Below are 20,159 nucleotides of genomic sequence, written 5' to 3'. Positions count from 1 at the left end.
GCACAACACAAAGCTTTACGCCTCGCCTTTCCCGTCAACACCAACATTGGACTGTTGATGACTGGAAACATGTTGCCTAGTCGGACGAGTCTCGTTTCTAATTTTATCTAGTGGATGGACGTGTATTGGTATCAAGACAACCTCATGAATCCATGGAGCCTGCATGTCAGGCGCGGACTGTTCAAGCTGTTGGAGGCTCTGTAATGGTGTAGGATGTGATGTGGGGCGTCTGATACGTTCTGGATACGACTATGGCAGGGGACACGTACGTAAGTATCCTGTCTGATCACCTGCATCCATTAATGCCCACTGGGCATCCTGGTCGACTTTGGCAATTCCAGCAGGACTATGCGACACCCCACTCGTACAGAATTGCTACAGATTGGCTCCAGGGACACTCTTCTGAGTTTAAACACTTTCGCTGGCCACCAAACTCCGCAGACATGAACTTTATTGTGTATATATGGGATGCATTGCAGTGTGCTGTTCAGAAGAGATCTCCACTCCATCATACTCTTACGGATTTATGGACAGCCCTGCAGTATTCATGGTGTAAATTTCCCCCAGCAGTACTTCAGACATTAGTGGAGTCCATGCCACGTCGTGTTGCGGCACTTCTGCGTGCTCGCGGGGGCCCTACACGATATTAGGCAGGCTTATCAGTTTCCGTGGCTCTCCAGTGTAGAATGATCACAACGCAGGTGAAAGCCCTTTATTCGTGGGTAGAATACTTGGAAAATGCAATCCGCCTACAAAATAACATGCCTACAAAACACTCGTGCGTCACATCCTAGACTATCGCTCAAGGGAGAGGAACCCGTACCATACATGACTAACATAGGATACTGAACGTTTGCGACGTAGAGCAGCGCGAATGGTCTCAAGTTTGTTTCACCCATGGAAAAGTCACATGGAGATCCTGAAACACCTGATCTAGCAGACTGCTGAAGACAGACACATTATACCGTAAAAGCCCACGTAGAATTGTTCAAGAGTCAGCTTTAAGTGATGAATCTCTGAGCGTACTACAACCCCCTACGTATAACTCCTGTCGGGTTCGTGAAGACAAGATTAGATTAACGATAGCGCGCTTTGAGCCGTTTAGGTAGTCATTCTTCTTGTGCTCCTTACTGTACTCTGTGTATCGTTGTAAGTATCGATAGTCAACCATGAGCATCGTGTCTGTTTCTACCTCGAAAAGAATGGATTTTAGGATTCCCCGATGTAGATCGATGGAAATCTAGCTCCTTAGATGGAGCATCTGAAGTTAAACAGTTTAAGTGAATTGTAAAAAGGCAATTGTTTGATGATACGTGTATTTGTATGCCGAGCAAAGTGCATGCGACACACACAGCCATAAGTTTAATTCCTCTGGCACTTTTATAAACTTACAGTCGATTACGTTTGACACGTAATGTTGACTGAACCAAGACGACCGTGATAATTCTCCAGTTAAGTGATATACAATGTGATCAAAAGTATCCGGACACCTGGCTGTAAGTGACTTACAATTTCGGGGCTCCATCCATCGGTAATGCTGGAATTCAATATTAGCCTTGATGACAGCTTTCCTTGCACAGACATACGATCAATCAGTTGCTGGAAGGTTTCTTGGCAGCCCTTTCCTCACGGAGTGCTGCATTGAGGAGAGGTATCGATCTCGATCGGAGAGGCCTGACACGAAGTCAGCCTTCCAAAACATCCCAAAGTTGTTATATAGGTTTCGGGTCAGGACTCTATGCAGGCTAGTCCCTTACGGGGATGTTATTGTCGTGTAACCACTCCGCCACAGGGCTTGCGTTATGAATAGGTGCTCGATCGTGTTAAAAGATGCAACCACCATCCCCGAATTCCTCTTCAACAGTGGGAAGCAAGAAGGTGACTAAAACATCAATGTAGGCCTGTGCTGTGATAGTGCCACGAAAAACAAGCGGTGCAAGCCCCCTCCATGAAAAACACGACCACACCATAACACCACCGCCTATGATGTTTACCGGGCATTCGCCATACCCACACCCTGCCATCGGATCGCTACTTTGTGTACCGTAATTCGTCACTTCACACAACGTTTTTCCACTGTTCAATCGACCAGTGTTTACGCTCCTTACACCAAGTGTGATGGTCTGGATAGATGTATGCCTATTACAAATTATGACCATCTGCCAATGTCGGCGGTTTGTGTCGTTCAACAGACGAGGTCAGCCTGTACATTTTTGTGCTGTACGTGTCCCTTCACGTTCCCAATTCACTATCACATCGGGAACAGTGGATCTATGGATGTCTAGGTGTGTGGAAATCTCGCGTAAGGACGTATGACACAAGTGACAGCCAATCACCTGACCACGTTCGAAGTCCGTGAGTTCCACGAAGAGCCCCACTGATATGGAGTACCTGGCAGCAGGTGGCAGCACAATGCACCTAATACGAAAAACGTATGTTTTGGGGGGAGGTCCGAACACTTTTGATCACATAGGGTAGAAAATGGTTCAAATGGCTCTGAGCACTACGGGACTTAACATCTGTGGTCATCAGTCCCCTAGAACTTAGAACTACTTAAACCTAACTAACTTAAGGACATCACACACATCCATGCCCGAGGCAGGATCCGAACCTGCGACCGTAGCGGTCACGCGGTTCCGGACTGTAGCGCGTAGAGCCTCACGGCCACTCCGGCCGGCTTTCAGAGTAGAGATTGAGTTACCAAGAACTGTTCTCGTTTTTCTTGGCCTTACCCCGTATCTTCACTGTGTTGGCACGTTTGCCTTGGTTTAGAAGGTGGTCGCAAGCCCTTTCTTCGCCACCCTCCACTCCCTCCCTCCCTCCCTCCCAGACTCGAATTTGTGTACTTCGTCTGTTTGCGTCTAGTGTCACGCATGTCAAAGTGTGATAAAGTGTTCGAAATTACTGCGAATCGTATAGCTGAGGCCTGACTTGGGTACCGGTCTACTATTCTTCTAGCTGGGAATCCACCTGAACGCCACATCGATGCTCGCCGGCACACTGGTGCTTATCATTAATCCGCTGGGAGCATTCTATGTGGGCCTGGCGCGCCTCCCAGTGGCGTGCGTCTCTTCAGGTGCGTTTGGTGTTATCAGAACAGTGTTACATTAATTGCTATAAAAATACTCATTTTCTCCATGTATTGTGTTGGAGTATTTCAGCATCTCTGCTAACGACGGTGCCATGGGTGAAGGAGGAGTCTATGTTGAAGTGACAGGTAAAGAGTATAGGCAACAGTCGCAAAACAAACTTTCCTGTTACCTACAGCAGTGGGTTGTAAAGCCATATTATTGTTAATATTATTATTACGCCTGCCAGGCCCCCTCGATTCTGGCGTACGGAAGAGGAAGAAACTGAAGCAAAGCAAGCGCTGTATCATGTATAAGATACAGAGGCGAGCGAGTGCACGGGACTTACCCTAGTTCACTGCTAGTAGCGTCACGTCATCGTAACGCGCCTGCATATAGTATTGCACCACATTTAACATAAAAGTAAAAATTAAGATTTGTGTGTAAAACTTTGTTAAAGTATAGTTCTATGTAATAATGTTTCAGGTAACAAATCTTAATGTTATAAAATTAGTAGTTTACGTAAAATTCACGTTTTGAAAGAAAAATAGGAGGCGCTAAATAATGACGCTAGGAAGCCAAAATTTGGTGAGAAGGTGCAGTAAGAAGTCATTAATGAGTGGTGCTGGTTTCCAAAACCATAAAACTAAAATTGACTCCAGAATCCGCGTTTTTCGGAAAAATCAGAGGCGCGAAATAATAGAGCTACAATATTGAAAATTGGTAGGATGCTTCAGTTCACCCTAATAATAATAATGGAAATACCACAATCAGTTACCTCTTCTAGTTTTTTAGTAATTTAGTAAGAACTACTTTTGTGAGTAAAATGTACATAAGCATTATAGATTAAGTACTTTAAATTTTAATGATAAAACAAATTCTTTAAGACCAATGATCAGATAGGACAATTAACAAAGCTACACCAAGTTTTAGTCTTGTAGCATAATTAACAGCTGATACAAGTCTTGATAAAGCTATGGTTCAGAGGTAACAATCTACCGTTAGTTCCATTGTAAAAATCCTAGAGAGTAAAGTTTTAATTTTAGCGGGCTGAGATTTTCTACGTGCTTCTGTACTGCTCAGATGTATGTATACAAAAATTGAGAAGTTTGTAAAGCTATTATTAAATGTGATATTTAAGATTATGTGCCTGAGATAGCGATCATTTGGAGGCTGCAGGCGTCTGCATAGGAACGAAAAGAACAGATGCTCTCTTGGCGGTACGCGCCGGAGCTATATAAAAAGAGCGGCAGAGGCAGTAGTAAGCTCACTCCGCATTAGACCAACACCTAGTCCACGCGAGCTTAACGTCCGATCGCGCCTCGCCTCGGGTGACGTCATAGCGGGCTGTAACATGCGCGTACTTAGCAATGTAAACGGACATTGAAAATCGCGAGGACTGTACACCGTCCTGGATCGTTTAGACTTCGGTAACAAACTGTTATTGTGCCGTCCGTGTGAAGTATAATTCCGCGTGGCAAGTGGTGACTAACTCCACTTTTAAGGCGAGCATTAATCTTTTTTTTTTTTAACATTATTGCGAACTATTAATAGAGCACCGTTAGTTAGAGTAATGAACTATTCGGGAGGAACTTGCTGTAGAAGTCGCCTCTGAACTATTAAACGATTGGCTGAATTAACAATATTTAATGTCTTTAGCATTTTCAGAAGTTTCGAGTAATTTGTGTGAGCCTTTAAGATAATAAAATCTTGTTTGGAACTTTAAATTTTATTGAAGCAGCCCTAATCCCGTGAAGAACTATGGATATTTTTTGTTTAGCTGGGCTGTACAGGAATGTGGCCGTGCAGACTGGGAACTAAGGTCAGTAAGTTTCCCTTCGCTTTCTGACTGGCCACCAAATTAGTTGCCAGGCTCGCGTGATTTAAGGTGGCAATGTTCAACTTTCATTCAACATTAAACAACGACTTCTTCGCCGTCCCACATATGTTGCATCGGCAATAGTCTGTTACGTGAAATGAACATTCAAACAACTCATTCGACAACTTCTTCGCCGCCCCACATATGGTGCATCGGCCGGGAAAACTGAATTAAAAGCAAATAAAAGTGCTCGATGTGTGAAAGCGATTGGTATAAATTAACGAACTCGGTAGGCAATAACAGGACACTGAATTGAACTAGTGTGGGAACAGTGTTACCAGTAAAGGCAGGTGTAGTGTATAAACAATAAGTGTCTACCGCTGTACGTTGGTTAGTGACGATGGTGAGGAAGGCGACGATGCTGGATCGCGGCTGCCGACGGCGCTGAGACTAAAGGAAGACGGTGCGTCATCGCGGAGCTGCGCTGATCTGCGAGACAGCTGCCGGCTGCGCCGAGCGGTCAACGGTGCCTTGCTGCCCCTCCTGGAGCTATTGCAGTAGGCGATTCCTGTGGCGGTACTCGACGCTACGGCTGCTGCTGCTGCCTTCAATACGTCGCGACGCGTCGCATCACGATTGCTGGTACACCGCGACGACATCATTCGTCGAAATCAAGCATTTAAGTTAAGTCAAAGACTTTTAAAATATTTATTAACTGCTGCTAACAAACTAAAAGATATGGAAAGTAGTGTACATTTCAGAAGGGAACCGGTCTCTGACCAAGAATCCTCAGGATCAGGAATTGAGTTTAATGAGGATGGTTCCATTAATCCCTCAAATATTGAACTAGAACGTAATTTGTCACCAGTAAATTATGACTTTAATTTAAATGAGAGTGCAGGGATGCAATCAATAAGTGAAATAGAAGTCAAAAGGGAGCCAGTAGAGTTGCTAACTTTGTCAGGTAGTGAAACTGAGCTCAATATATCTCCAGCTCAGTCAAGTCAAGAGATACAAAGTATCAAGGTAGAAGCTCCGGATTGGATGCAAATACTGTTTGCCAAACTCGAATCAAACCAAAATAAAATTGAGGCTAAAATTGAAAATAGTAATAAAGAGTTGGAGAATAAAATTGAGGTTAGTAATAAAGGGTTGGAAAATAAAATTGAGGATAGTAATAAAGAACTAAAAGAAGAACTGCAATCAAAATGGAATAGTTTGAATTATAAGATAGATGCTATTCATCATGACATTCAAGTAAAAGTAGGGCAACAGTTAACTAAAATGCATAGTACTTTCAAATGTGAAATAGATCAAATTCAAAAAAATTATCAAGAGGCAGATGAACTTTTGGAAGTGAGGTTGTCCGAAAGATTGAGCAACGAGTCCAAACTTTGCTCTGACAAAGTTAAAGAGGTACAAATTAAAGTAGATACTTGTCAGAAAAACATTGAGAAAGTAAAAGAAACCTGTACCGAAATTCGTGGTGCAGTGGAACAAAGATGTTCTGCCAGGATAGAAGCAGTAGAGTCACAAGTAGAGGAATTAAATACTAACATTGCTAACCTAGAAAATAGAGTAACCTCTGTTAATTCTAGTCATTCTACTGTACAGCATGTGACTTCAGTTGACGCCGCTTTTATAGGGTGTCGACAGTTTTTGCGCTTTGATCCTGATAAGTACATTCACCCTCTTGAATTTTGGAATGACTTTGAGGATGTTCTCCCCAACACTTGGTCAGAAAGAGAAAAAATTTCATTTATAAGAAGTCATTTGTCAGGTGATGCTTTGCGATGGTCAGCGGATGTAATGATCAAATGTAAAACTTTATCTGAATTTAAGTCTGCATTTCTCAACGAATACTGGTCACATAACAAACAAAATGATGTGTTAAGGGAATTCTGGAGTGGTAAGAAGTTTTTCCCAGGGCGTGAATCAGTAAAGGATTTCGCTAGGAAGTGGGTTTCAAGACTGTCACATTTGACAGAAAAGATGAAGCCAGATATGATCATTATGGGTTTAGAAGGTAAGCTGCCGTGGTACTGGCAGAAGAGGATCATTTCCGCCCCTAGAGATAATATAGACAAATTTATTGAATATCTGGAAAGAGTGGAAAGAGTAGCTGCTGCTGAGGAGCAGGTGCAGCAGAATAACAAATCTTCTAACAATCACGTACAAAATAATGGAAACGTGAACGTTAGAAATATGGAAGTTAGGCACACCAAAACAAACTATCGAAACCAAAGCCGTGGCAGAGGAAGAGGGGGTAGATACTCACCACGCTTTCGTAACAACTACTATGACGAAAGTGGAGAAGTAAATACTATGCCATTAAGACAAGAAGGGAGTCATGATGCTACTATATCTAGTGGTGTCACAGATGAACACAACAGGCCGCGTGTGGGAAACTAAATCCCGTCTATGAGGAAACTGGCGCTCACCAGGCGGTAACAGTAACACAGCCAGTAACGGAAACACAGACAATCAGCCAACATACACAGACAGACAACATGGATGACGAAATAAATACAGATAATACCAGTGATGTGTTAAGCCACTCTCACAAAATAGTGGATAGTATTTTGGATACACTAGAAAAATGGGTCAAGGAAGAACAGGAACTCAAGGTAGATAATGGGGAAGAAATAGATAATGGGTTTGAGTCTGATGGGAATAATGATGAAGTAAAAGCTTACATCTTCGATGAAAATGGCAATCTAAAAGCTGAAGTAGAAGTAGCAGAAGTAGAATCAGTACTGCAAAACTTTAGAGAGGAGGAAATGATGAATGAAGGGGGTAGAAATAGTAACGAGGTGAAAGAATCTAGTAGCTGTGTAAACGTGCCACAAATGGTTGAAGGTGACGACATTCTTATGAACAGCAATATTGCGCAGGGACGCAGTTGCTCAGAGGTAGAGGATAGTTTGGCTGATGTGCAGCAAACAAAAGTAGAAAAAGTCGTCAGATGCTTCGATTTAAAGTTAGTGGACAGATTAGAGAAAGCAGCTAAGATTATAGAGCATGATGAGCCCCAGGATGTAAATGTAAATGTAATTGCAACTGATCAGAATTACTTTAGCTGGAAGAACATAGAACGAGATTTATTAGACGAGGTGTGTGAGCAACCTGTTCAATGTAAAATAACTCACCCTGTTATCAAAGTAAACATATCAGGAGTCACTGTGCGTTGTCTGCTTGACAGTGGCAGTGAAGCAAGTGCTTTATCACAAACATTTTTTGACACCATACACAATAAAGAGAAGTTAACAGTTATGAAAGTAAGTGGCTTAAAGATTATAGGTGCTACTGGAAAAGTCTCTAGACCAGTTCAACACGAAGCTTTGATACCCATTGGTATAAATGACGTAGTAATAGATCATCCTTGTTTGATTGTGTTAGGCTTAAGTGTTGATATGTTGATTGGTACTGATTTCTTATCAAAGTACCAGGGAAAGATCAATTTTGATCAGAACAACTTAATTTTAACTTTACCTGACTCTAAAGTGATAAGAGAGTCTTTTATAGGAAGTCATATAGGCGGTAGTAATGAAACTTGGGAACTGCCTATTAGAGTAATAAAGAATAAAGGATACTTGCAGGAAAATTTGGTTTTCAGTGAGAATGAGGAAAGTGCTAAGGTTGAAGAGAGACACATCCTAAAGGAAATAGAGGAAAAGGTACAATCAACAAAGCAAATTGCTGACGAACAAAGATCAGAGTTAAAGAGTGTGTTAACTAAGCATAGTAATGTATTCTCAAACGCACCTGGTGAAGTTAAAGGTTATGAATGCCATTTGAATATCAAGCCTGGGAAGGTATTTTTTAAGAAGCCTTATCCAATACATGATGCAAGGGCTTCCCCCACTAGTTTTAAAATTGGTGAGCTAGTGCTGGTCAAAACAAAAGAAAAATCAAAGAAAATTTCTGCAGAAACTAAAAAGTTTATGCATGTATATCATGGACCATTTAGAATAGTAAGTAAACCTCATGCAAATGCCTATCGTTTGGAATATCCAAAGAGTAAGAGAGAACTAGGTCTAAGAAATATTGTGGATCTAAAGGAATTTAAAATTAACAGTAATTAATTACTGTAGGGAGTCTGCCACTCTTTGGCGGATACACGGTTTGGCGTACCGTGCAGTCCCAGCTGGGTGAAACTTTATTTCCTTTTCAAGTTTCATTCCCTTCTTCTGGTCTATCATAACAGGTAAGAATCACATATGTCTTCATGTTGTATATATGCTATTAGGTTTTAAGTATTCTTAGTAAGGATCTACCTAGTGAATGGCAAAACAAAAGTCTGAGTACCAATAAGAGGCAAACATGGCTAAAATAAATAAATTCAAATATTTCATGTAATTGTAAAGGGTTAGAAACTACAACTAAGAGAGACACTTTGCAGTATACGAAGTACGGTATGAATATGAATAATCCATGAGATTATGCAGAAGGTAGTATGTTGCTAGAAATAAGGTTGTCTGAAGGAAAACAGCGTAAGAAGGTAATGCTCATAGAGGCAAGCAATGGCGTTTTAGAATTAAATAAATGGAGATGTGTGGAAGTGGTGTGAGGATCGCACCAAATATATAGAAACAGGACGTCAATAGGCTGACAAAAGAAAAAGGGAGAAAGAAGTGGAGAAATGAAGTATTTTGAATCTGGAAGAAAAGGGAGAAAATGAATAAGGTGAAGAAGTGAAGTAAGTAAATTGAAGTAAATGATGTAGGATTAAAAAATAATTCCCTCACGTCTCGTGAAATGGTGAAAAACGCTAAATCTTGCTTGAGGCAAATAAATAGTTAAACAGACAACAGAAACACACAAATATTGGAAAATGCAGAAATTTGGAATCGGTATACTGAAAATAACTAATTTCTTTAGTAATTCATACAATAAAGCAAAGTGCTGGTCAGCAAATGACTTCTTTGATGAACTAATCCATACGATAATTAAGCCAGAGTACATTAAAACTAAAAGGTTACTCAATTTTCTAAGTTGAAGCAAGATCTTAATATATTAATTTGCTAAAAGAATTTTCACTATTTAGGAACCTAAAAGATTATTTATGAAAGAAGAAAGTAGGAGCTATTGTATCAGATACGACTTAGTGCTAAATGTCTTTCTGACAACTTCACAATTAGTAAAATAGTGCCAGAATATAAACTATAAAATGTACTTTGTCCTACCTTAGATATAAGTTGAAAACAGAAACTTAGACTGTATTGTCTGTTTCTCAGGGACATGCAGGCTGCGTGAATGACTGACAACAAGCGGTAGGGAGATTGGAAGTAGAGACGCAAACCACAGTGAATACAATTTCCTCCCACAATTTTGTCAATCAGTGAAATTAAATGAGTGTTACAATAGGACACCCACCACAGTGCCGAGTATTATAGTAAAAGAAAAATGTGAGTGCGTTGCAGTGATAAAAGTCGTGTGTATTTTCTTTTTCAGGAAGAGACTGATTTAAAAAAAAAAATAACTATTTTGTAACCATTGAAAAATTTATATTTCCATGTAAATGTATGTAAATAATTTGTGAATGTCTTCTGTACTAGGTTTTCTATGTGTATATGACTATGGTTATTTTGTGTATGTAGTAATAAGGAATTTCCTAAGAAGAAGCAACTTAAGTTGAAAGAGGTATACTAAAGTAATCCATCGCTTGTTTGTTCTTTTAGAAATTTAATTTTGTTCAAAAATAGATTTTCACGAAAATTAAAAAGGGGGTGATGAAGCAAAGCAAGCGCTGTATCATGTATAAGATACAGAGGCGAGCGAGTGCACGGGACTTACCCTAGTTCACTGCTAGTAGCGTCACGTCATCGTAACGCGCCTGCATATAGTATTGCACCACATTTAACATAAAAGTAAAAATTAAGATTTGTGTGTAAAACTTTGTTAAAGTATAGTTCTATGTAATAATGTTTCAGGTAACAAATCTTAATGTTATAAAATTAGTAGTTTACGTAAAATTCACGTTTTGAAAGAAAAATAGGAGGCGCTAAATAATGACGCTAGGAAGCCAAAATTTGGTGAGAAGGTGCAGTAAGAAGTCATTAATGAGTGGTGCTGGTTTCCAAAACCATAAAACTAAAATTGACTCCAGAATCCGCGTTTTTCGGAAAAATCAGAGGCGCGAAATAATAGAGCTACAATATTGAAAATTGGTAGGATGCTTCAGTTCACCCTAATAATAATAATGGAAATACCACAATCAGTTACCTCTTCTAGTTTTTTAGTAATTTAGTAAGAACTACTTTTGTGAGTAAAATGTACATAAGCATTATAGATTAAGTACTTTAAATTTTAATGATAAAACAAATTCTTTAAGACCAATGATCAGATAGGACAATTAACAAAGCTACACCAAGTTTTAGTCTTGTAGCATAATTAACAGCTGATACAAGTCTTGATAAAGCTATGGTTCAGAGGTAACAATCTACCGTTAGTTCCATTGTAAAAATCCTAGAGAGTAAAGTTTTAATTTTAGCGGGCTGAGATTTTCTACGTGCTTCTGTACTGCTCAGATGTATGTATACAAAAATTGAGAAGTTTGTAAAGCTATTATTAAATGTGATATTTAAGATTATGTGCCTGAGATAGCGATCATTTGGAGGCTGCAGGCGTCTGCATAGGAACGAAAAGAACAGATGCTCTCTTGGCGGTACGCGCCGGAGCTATATAAAAAGAGCGGCAGAGGCAGTAGTAAGCTCACTCCGCATTAGACCAACACCTAGTCCACGCGAGCTTAACGTCCGATCGCGCCTCGCCTCGGGTGACGTCATAGCGGGCTGTAACATGCGCGTACTTAGCAATGTAAACGGACATTGAAAATCGCGAGGACTGTACACCGTCCTGGATCGTTTAGACTTCGGTAACAAACTGTTATTGTGCCGTCCGTGTGAAGTATAATTTCGCGTGGCAAGTGGTGACTAACTCCACTTTTAAGGCGAGCATTAATCTTTTTTTTTTTAACATTATTGCGAACTATTAATAGAGCACCGTTAGTTAGAGTAATGAACTATTCGGGAGGAACTTGCTGTAGAAGTCGCCTCTGAACTATTAAACGATTGGCTGAATTAACAATATTTAATGTCTTTAGCATTTTCAGAAGTTTCGAGTAATTTGTGTGAGCCTTTAAGATAATAAAATCTTGTTTGGAACTTTAAATTTTATTGAAGCAGCCCTAATCCCGTGAAGAACTATGGATATTTTTTGTTTAGCTGGGCTGTACAGGAATGTGGCCGTGCAGACTGGGAACTAAGGTCAGTAAGTTTCCCTTCGCTTTCTGACTGGCCACCAAATTAGTTGCCAGGCTCGCGTGATTTAAGGTGGCAATGTTCAACTTTCATTCAACATTAAACAACGACTTCTTCGCCGTCCCACATATGTTGCATCGGCAATAGTCTGTTACGTGAAATGAACATTCAAACAACTCATTCGACAACTTCTTCGCCGCCCCACAAAACCTTAATCGTGGGTACAGTGGGAGTATCCGCTGCCACGTTCTTCGGAATGGTTTTGCAGAATATGTATTTATATGAAGACGTAGACCCATAGGCCACACGGAATAGTCAGTTTATGAGTGGAGGGAATTGTGGAGCGGAAAAATTGGAAAGGGAGAGTGAGTATTCACTACAGTGAAAAGATTCAAATGAATGCAGAGGCTCACACATGACAGACTAGCGTAGAGAACTGAATCAAACCAGTCCTCCGTCTGAAGACAACAACAACTTTATCCCATTGTTGATTGGTACCAAAAACATATTGAAATGTTCTTGGAAGCTGAAATACAGGTGATGCACATTACCTTTATCGACGAGAATGCATACGTGTCTACAAAGCATCGTAGGGTGTTCATGTAAATGGAAACGAGTAACACTTTTGAATTGTACAGTGAAGATTTCACGTCCTGTAACTATTGTCGAAAAATCTTTAAGGTAATATTTCGCCATCAGGCCCTGAGGACAAGAGGGGATGCTTAGGCTGCAACCGGTAAGTGAAACTTCCCCAAAAGCCAGAGACAGATTCACTGACCTTCTAGCTTCACTCAGAAAGTATTGCCCCATTTAAAGTCTGATGGACGGCGAGAACGATGCCACATAGTCACAAGTACCTATGGACAAATGAGGAAAGCACAAGCTTTCCCATTACAAACAAGGAAGTTTTTGTTGGGTGGCTTCTTTCTTAACAACTCAGAAATGTCGACAAACACTTGAAGCAGTACGATAGGAAGTCAGAGCCCGAGGTGTGAAGTACGACAACGTGGAACTCGTGAGAATGGGCCGACAGTTCACAGTTACACGTCAGTCACAGTAAGACCACAAGGCGTAGTTACATATCGTCGCTCAAATTTTTGGGTGAGATTACAAAATGGGCCCACCAAAGACAAAGACGATGCAATATAAAATTTAGTGCCGTGGAAGAAAGAGCGTGGGGACCAGTACCAATATTGCCAAATAGGAGCAGCTCAAGGGGTAGATAGTCAGCGGCCAGTCAGATGGAGAGATGCGATGGTGAATTGTCAGAGACTGAGTAGTCAAGTAGTCAGTGAGCAATGCAGAGGATGGAAAATGCTAACGTACTGACGGCTCAGTCTTCAGACTTTGAGTCAATTTCCTGCATTCATTCCAATCTCTGTCATCATTTCGTGATATACTCATTTATCACTCAGAGTCATATAGAAATCTCTTACAGTCTGCTGCTCGAATCTTTAAGTATCCTACTGTAGTTGCTTGTCACTATGCTAACATCACCTATGAGAGATAATCACCACAGACAATAGTTACCTGAAGCACGAGCACAGCAACCTCGCATGAGATTCTGACTTGGACATTAATAAGCTCTGTTGTCATTGTTTGTTCCTACACTTAATTAAGATATTTTGATTGTTCTGTAAAAAGGATAGTCGCTGATAACGTCACTTTCACCATTCAGATGGCAAGCTGCACACTTGAGAGTCTTCATAACACCTGCAATTTTGGCACTGACGCATAAACAAAAAGGAGCAATCAAAATAGGCGAGGCGCATGACTGGAATGGAACGCAAGGGGCGCTGCAGTTGATGCACTTGTCTCGAACAGTCAATTGAGATAAGAAAGTTGATAGTGTTAAAGGGGCTTTAGCATCGTTCCGCTTTTTTGGTCAATGCACGCCATTTCTTACGGCCTTTCCCTTCCTGAGGATTAAGCTTCTTGATCTTAGATCTGCGTTCATAGTGGCTAGCCAACGTAATTCAGGTTTTTCACGTTCTCTCTGGCCTTCGATTGTGAGATACTAGACTGAGCTGATGACTGAAGTTCTTGGTACCAGTGTATTACGTCCGTAACTCTGAATTCTCCATTCTTGCATGTTTTCATTGTTTGCAACCACTCAAGTTAGTTGTCCGATCGTTGCATTGTTGATGCGACCGAACAGGAAAACGACTAGTGATCTTCTCAGTGTTCGCGATTCCATGGGATGCAGTGAGCGCTCAGCACTTCTGTGTGTGGCTCAACACGCGAAAGGCCTCACCATTGACAAGGTGCACTCTTACTGCCTTACAGCTTGCGGACTCTCCGACCCCAGTAGTTCTCTCGATGTTTGTGCTTTGCGGAGTGGCTACAAAGGTCACCAAGCACACACAGTTACAGCTATGCTCAAATTTAATCAAAGTAAGCAAAAGTATGCAGCATGGACTGCTGACTTGCAACGCTTAGCACGCAAGTGGGATTCTTCCCGTACAAAGTGTGGCACATCGTATGCATAGTCATTGATCTGTGATATTACACGTCTAGCTCCTGATAGAGAAGTTAGTGCGAAGACTTTATATTCCCAACCCTCGGCGATTTCCCAAGCTCGTGCAGTAACAGCGTCAGCACAAGCCATGCTCCACTTCAACGTAGTAGTAGTAACGGTACTAGTAACAGTAGTAGTGGTTGCCACTGTGTTTCCCTATTAACCAGTCAACTTAATCGCTTGGTTTACCAAGCTCATGATCGTCCAGTAGTCCGGACAAGCGGGATAGTGGAGCAGCCAGCCTCATCTACATCTACATCTACATGACTACTCTGCAATTCGCATTTAAGTGCTCGGCAGAGGGTTCATCGAACCACAATCATACTATCTCTCTACCATTCCACTCCCGAACAGCGCGCAGGAAAAACGAACACCTAAACCTTTCTGTTAGAGCTCTGATTTCTCTTATTTTATTTTGATCATCATTCCTACCTATGTAGGTAGAGCTCAACAAAATATTTTCCCATTCGTAAGAGAAAGTTGGTGACTGAAATTTCGTAAATAGATCTCGCCGCGACGAAAAACGTCTTTGCTTTAATGACTTCCATCCCAATTCGCGTATCATATCTGCCACACTCTCTCCCCTATTACGTGATAATACAAAACGAGCTGCCCTTTTTTTGCACCCTTTCGATGTCCTCCGTCGATCCCACCTGGTAAGGATCCCACACCGAGCAGCAATATTCTAACAGCGGACGAACGAGTGTAGTGTAAGCTGTCTCTTTAGTGGATTTGTTGCATCTTCTAAGTGTCCTGCCAATGAAACGCAACCTTTGGATCGCTTTCCTCACAATATTATCTATGTGGTCTTTTCAACTAAAGTTGTTCGTAATTTTAACACCCAGGTGCTTAGTTGAACTGACAGCCTTGAGAATTGTACTATTTATCGAGTAATCGAATTCCAACGGATTTCTTTTGGAACTCATGTGTATCACCCCACACTTCTCGTTATTTAGCGTCAACTGCCAGTTGCCACACCATACAGCAATCTTTTCTAAATCGCTTTGCAACTGATACTGGTCTTCGGATGACCTTACTAGACGGTAAATTACAGCAACATCTGCGAACAACCTAAGAGAGCTGCTCAGATTGTCACCCAGGTCATTTATATAGATCAGGAACAGCAGAGGTCCCAGTACGCTTCCCTGGGGAACACCTGATATCGCTTCAGTTTTCCTCGATGATTTGCCGTCTATTACTACGAACTGCGACCTTCCTGACAGGAAATCACGAATCCAGTCGCACAACTGAGACGATACCCCATAGGCCCGCAGCTTGATTAGAAGTCACTTGTGAAGAACGGTGTCAAAAGCTTTCCGGAAATCTAGAAATACGGAATCAACTTGAGATCCCCTGTCGATAGAGGCCATTACTTCGTGCGAATAAAGAGCTAGCTGCGTTGCACAAGAACGATGTTTTCTGAAACCATGCTGATTACGTATCAATAGATCGTTCCCTTCGAGGTGATTTATAATGTTTGAATACAGTATATGCTCCAAAACCCTACTGCAAACCGACGTCAATGATCTAGGTCTGTAGTTCGATGGGTTACTCCTACTACCCTTCTTAAACACTGGTGCGACCTTCGCAATTTTCCAATCTGTTGGTACAGATCTATCGGTGAGCGAGCGGTTGTATATGATTGCTAAGTAGTGAGCTATTGTATTAGCGTTATCTGAAAGGAACCTAGTCGGTACACAATCTAGACCTGAAGACTTGCCCGTATCAAGCGATTGGAGTAGCTTCGCAACCCCTAAGGTACCTATTTCTAAGAAACCCATGCTAGCAGCTGTTCATGTTTCAAATTCTGGAATATTCATCGTTGGTAGAACGCGCAAACAGAAGCATTTTGTTGTGCCAGAGCGAGCAGAAACTCACCATTTTCTAACATCTTTGAGGAATTGATGTATTATAATCTCCCTTAGCAGCAATAATGCTATCAAGAATCGCAATTTGGTTTTCAGAAGAGTTTCTCTACCGAGAATGCTATTTACATGTTCACTCCCCAAATTTTAAACGAATTAAATAATAAAATAGCACCAATTCGTATTTTCTGAAACCTAAGGCATTAGGCTGTGTGACTCATAGTTTATGAGATCGTTGGTTCAAATGGCTCTGAGCAGTATGGGACTCAACTGCTGTGGTCATTAGTCCCCTAGAACTTAGAACTACTTAAACCTAACTAACCTAAGGACATCACACACATCCATGCCCGAGGCAGGATTCGAACCTGCGACCGTAGCAGTCGCACGGTTCCGGACTGCGCGCCTAGAACCGCGAGACCACCGCTGCCGGCAAAGAGATCGTTGGTATAGCCAACTACGGACAATGTCATATTTAGCCAAAAGAATGCAGGAAGTTGTACTTAATAATTCAATCAATATAGCTGGAGGCGTAATTATGGCTGGGGAGGTATCATGTATAGCGCTCCTTAAGGCTCAATCTTAGTTTCTGTATTGTTCCTCACCACTATTTTCCTCAACCTTAAATTTAAAACGACATAACATATTTCGTTCTGCTCATCTAAGGGCACCACACTGATGACGGTGAGGAAATAATTAAAAGGATGGAAACTTCAGACTTATTAGGTGTACACACTGATGAGAATTTAAATTGGAAAAAGCATATTTTGGAGTCCTAAAGCAACTTAGTTCATTCATCTTTTCGATTTGCAGCTCTTTTATTTCTTATGTGTTTGCAGTTCAAATTATTGGATATAGTTTCAGTCTTTTGTGCAGAGCACTGTTTTTTCTTGTTATCCAAACATGTTTTAGGACCTCCGTACCATCATCAGTGAGTTTTGTTTATTGAACAAATATGAAATTGTACATATTTTAGGTTGTAAGTGTGTGTGTGTGTGTGTGTGTGTGTGTGTGTGTGTGTGTGTGTGTGTGTGTGTGTGTGTTTGTGTGTATGTGTGTGAGCTCCTTCAGCTATTTGTGTTGCCTTCTGTAAGCCTGTATCCCAAACTGACAACAGAAGAAAACTTCCACACACAGAAGGCAATAACGGAAGCGAAACAAGTTTTAAATGAATACACTACACTCTAGGACACACAATAACATCGTGAACACCGCGTTTTGCGAAGTGAAAAGGCGATTGCAAAACCGAAAATACCCGAAGTACCTTTAATACGACTGTACAGTGCCCTCGGAACGAGAAAGAAGAAGGGTCGTCACAACAAAACGTGAGTAATAACAAATATATATATAAAACATTTTGCCACACCAAAACCACATTTTTAAAAATCAAGTGGCATGTTAACTCGCTGATAAAATTCACATTTACATCATTTGGTTTTTCAGATGACAAGCTATCAGTACAGGACACCATACAGATGGTCCTGCAAAATCGTATAATGTAAAATCAAGGTAAGAACAAAATCGAACAAAAACTGTCTGTTGGCCTCATTTTGTTATATCAGTTACAACCCAAAATATGTTTAATTTTACAGTTGTTCAATAAACAAAACCCACTGATGATGACACAGAGGTGCTTAAACATGTTTGGGTAACAAGGAAAAACAGTGTTTTGCACAAAAGACGGAATCTATATCCAACAATTTAGTTCAGCCACATTTCGACTTATAATCATTACAAATCTTGAGGAGAGAGGAGTCATTAAGTTGATATATTTTACGTATTTTCATTCAATAATGTTATACGGAATAATGTTTTGAGGGTAACTAATCTCGGAAAAAGAAAGTCTTCATTGCTCAAAAACGGTTTGTAAGAATAATATGTGGTGCTCATCGACGATCAACTTGTATACATCTGTTTAAGGAACTGGGCATTCTGACTACTGCTTCACAGTATAGTTATTCCACCAAGAAGTTTGTTGTAAATAATTCACTACACCCTTCTAAAGGAATAACAATGTACATAATTACAATACCAGAAGGAAAAATGGTATTCATTACTCAACGTTATGGTTGTCTTTAGCATGAAAAAAGGGTGCACAGGGCTGCAACTATAATTTTTGATCACTTACCTAGTGATATAGTGTGTCTGCCTGGCAGAAAAACAAAATTTGAAAATAAATTGAAGAAGTTTCTCCTTGACAAATCAATCCATTCCACAGAATAATTTGTGTTATTGTAATGTGTAAAAGGAGATAGGTAAGAATTACTAACTCTCGTCTGTATATAAAAAAATAATACATACTTTTAAATATTCAGCATTCATCCATATTTACAATTTAATTTGTGATGTGAATGTAAAATTACTTGTTCCACATCATTACAATCGATTGTGCAAAATGATGTGTGGATCATGAAACTAACTAGCTGCAAAAGCTTCCTCCACGCAGTTGTGAAAGAGTTCCGGACAAATTAGTGCAATCAAATCGAGTGCAGATTACGGCCCAAGGCATCAACGACGTGAGTGTCCATCGAGACCCACGAGAAAAACATGCTGCGCAACGAACTTGTGACGTCACACTATCTGACTTGCTGCGAACACTCGGCTCCGTCCGGGGCCTACAGAAAATCGAACAGTTACCCACTTAGGGTCTTCACTTTGACACGTGTTATCGAGAGATTGCACTATTTAAATGCGCAGTGAGAAATCATTAAGCTCGTTAGGAACTTTCAGAGACTGTCGCCGGATCTCGTAAGACGTATAGTGTCACGTCTTGTGGCGCACTCCACAGGGCCCATATATGACGTTGCCCGTTCTCTGAGGTCATCTGTTTCTCATGCTGCAAATCGGGTCACCTAGCAAGTGTGCGCCTGAACAACAGCATCACCTTGTCTTTCCGATGTCAATAACAGCAGCAGACGGGATACAGAAGCTCCATATGGAAGTTAATGGATCAGCGGACACCGGCGTGACCGTGTCTCTGATTAACGTGGACATGCCCTGGCGCATCAGCTCCCGACAGCGGCGCTATCCTCGCCACAGAATGGTGACGTACAATCGACAACCCTGTTGCGGGGTCAGATCGTAATCCAAGCTAAATCTGGAAATATCGCTCGGCAACTAATCCTGCTGTTGGTAAACTCTTGGACGACCCTTTTGCAGATACTGGTTTCCAAATTCAAGAAGAATTGAACCTAGTTAAAACAGCGATACTAGTAAAAAACGTAACACATTATGTACGTAATATAATCAACAGTTTGTGCCTACATTAATTTGAGCAAAAGCGTTCTAAGCCCCCCTGTCCTCAAAGCAATCAAAAGCAGTGCCTAAGTTTTGTAGAGCATACCCTGTGACTTTCGCCTCTCGCGATCAAGTTAAAGCGGAACTAGATACGTTGCAGAGTATGGGGCTAATATCCCCACTTTCGTCTAGCCATTTGGAAACGCTAATGGTTGTAGTCAGGAAGCCAAATGGATCACTTAGAAACTGTGGCTATTTTAAAAATCTACCTTTAATGCTCAAGCTAAAGTAGATCCGTATCCAGTTCCTAGTTCAGAGGAATTGGGGAAATTAGCTGGGAGTCATTAGTTATCTAACACAGATTTCGATGAAATTTTTTTTCCATTCCATGTT

This window comes from Schistocerca gregaria, chromosome X (genome assembly GCF_023897955.1).
Source record: "Schistocerca gregaria isolate iqSchGreg1 chromosome X, iqSchGreg1.2, whole genome shotgun sequence".
NCBI classification, from domain to species: Eukaryota; Metazoa; Arthropoda; class Insecta; order Orthoptera; family Acrididae; genus Schistocerca; species Schistocerca gregaria.
Note: the sequence above shows the minus strand (reverse complement) of the source record.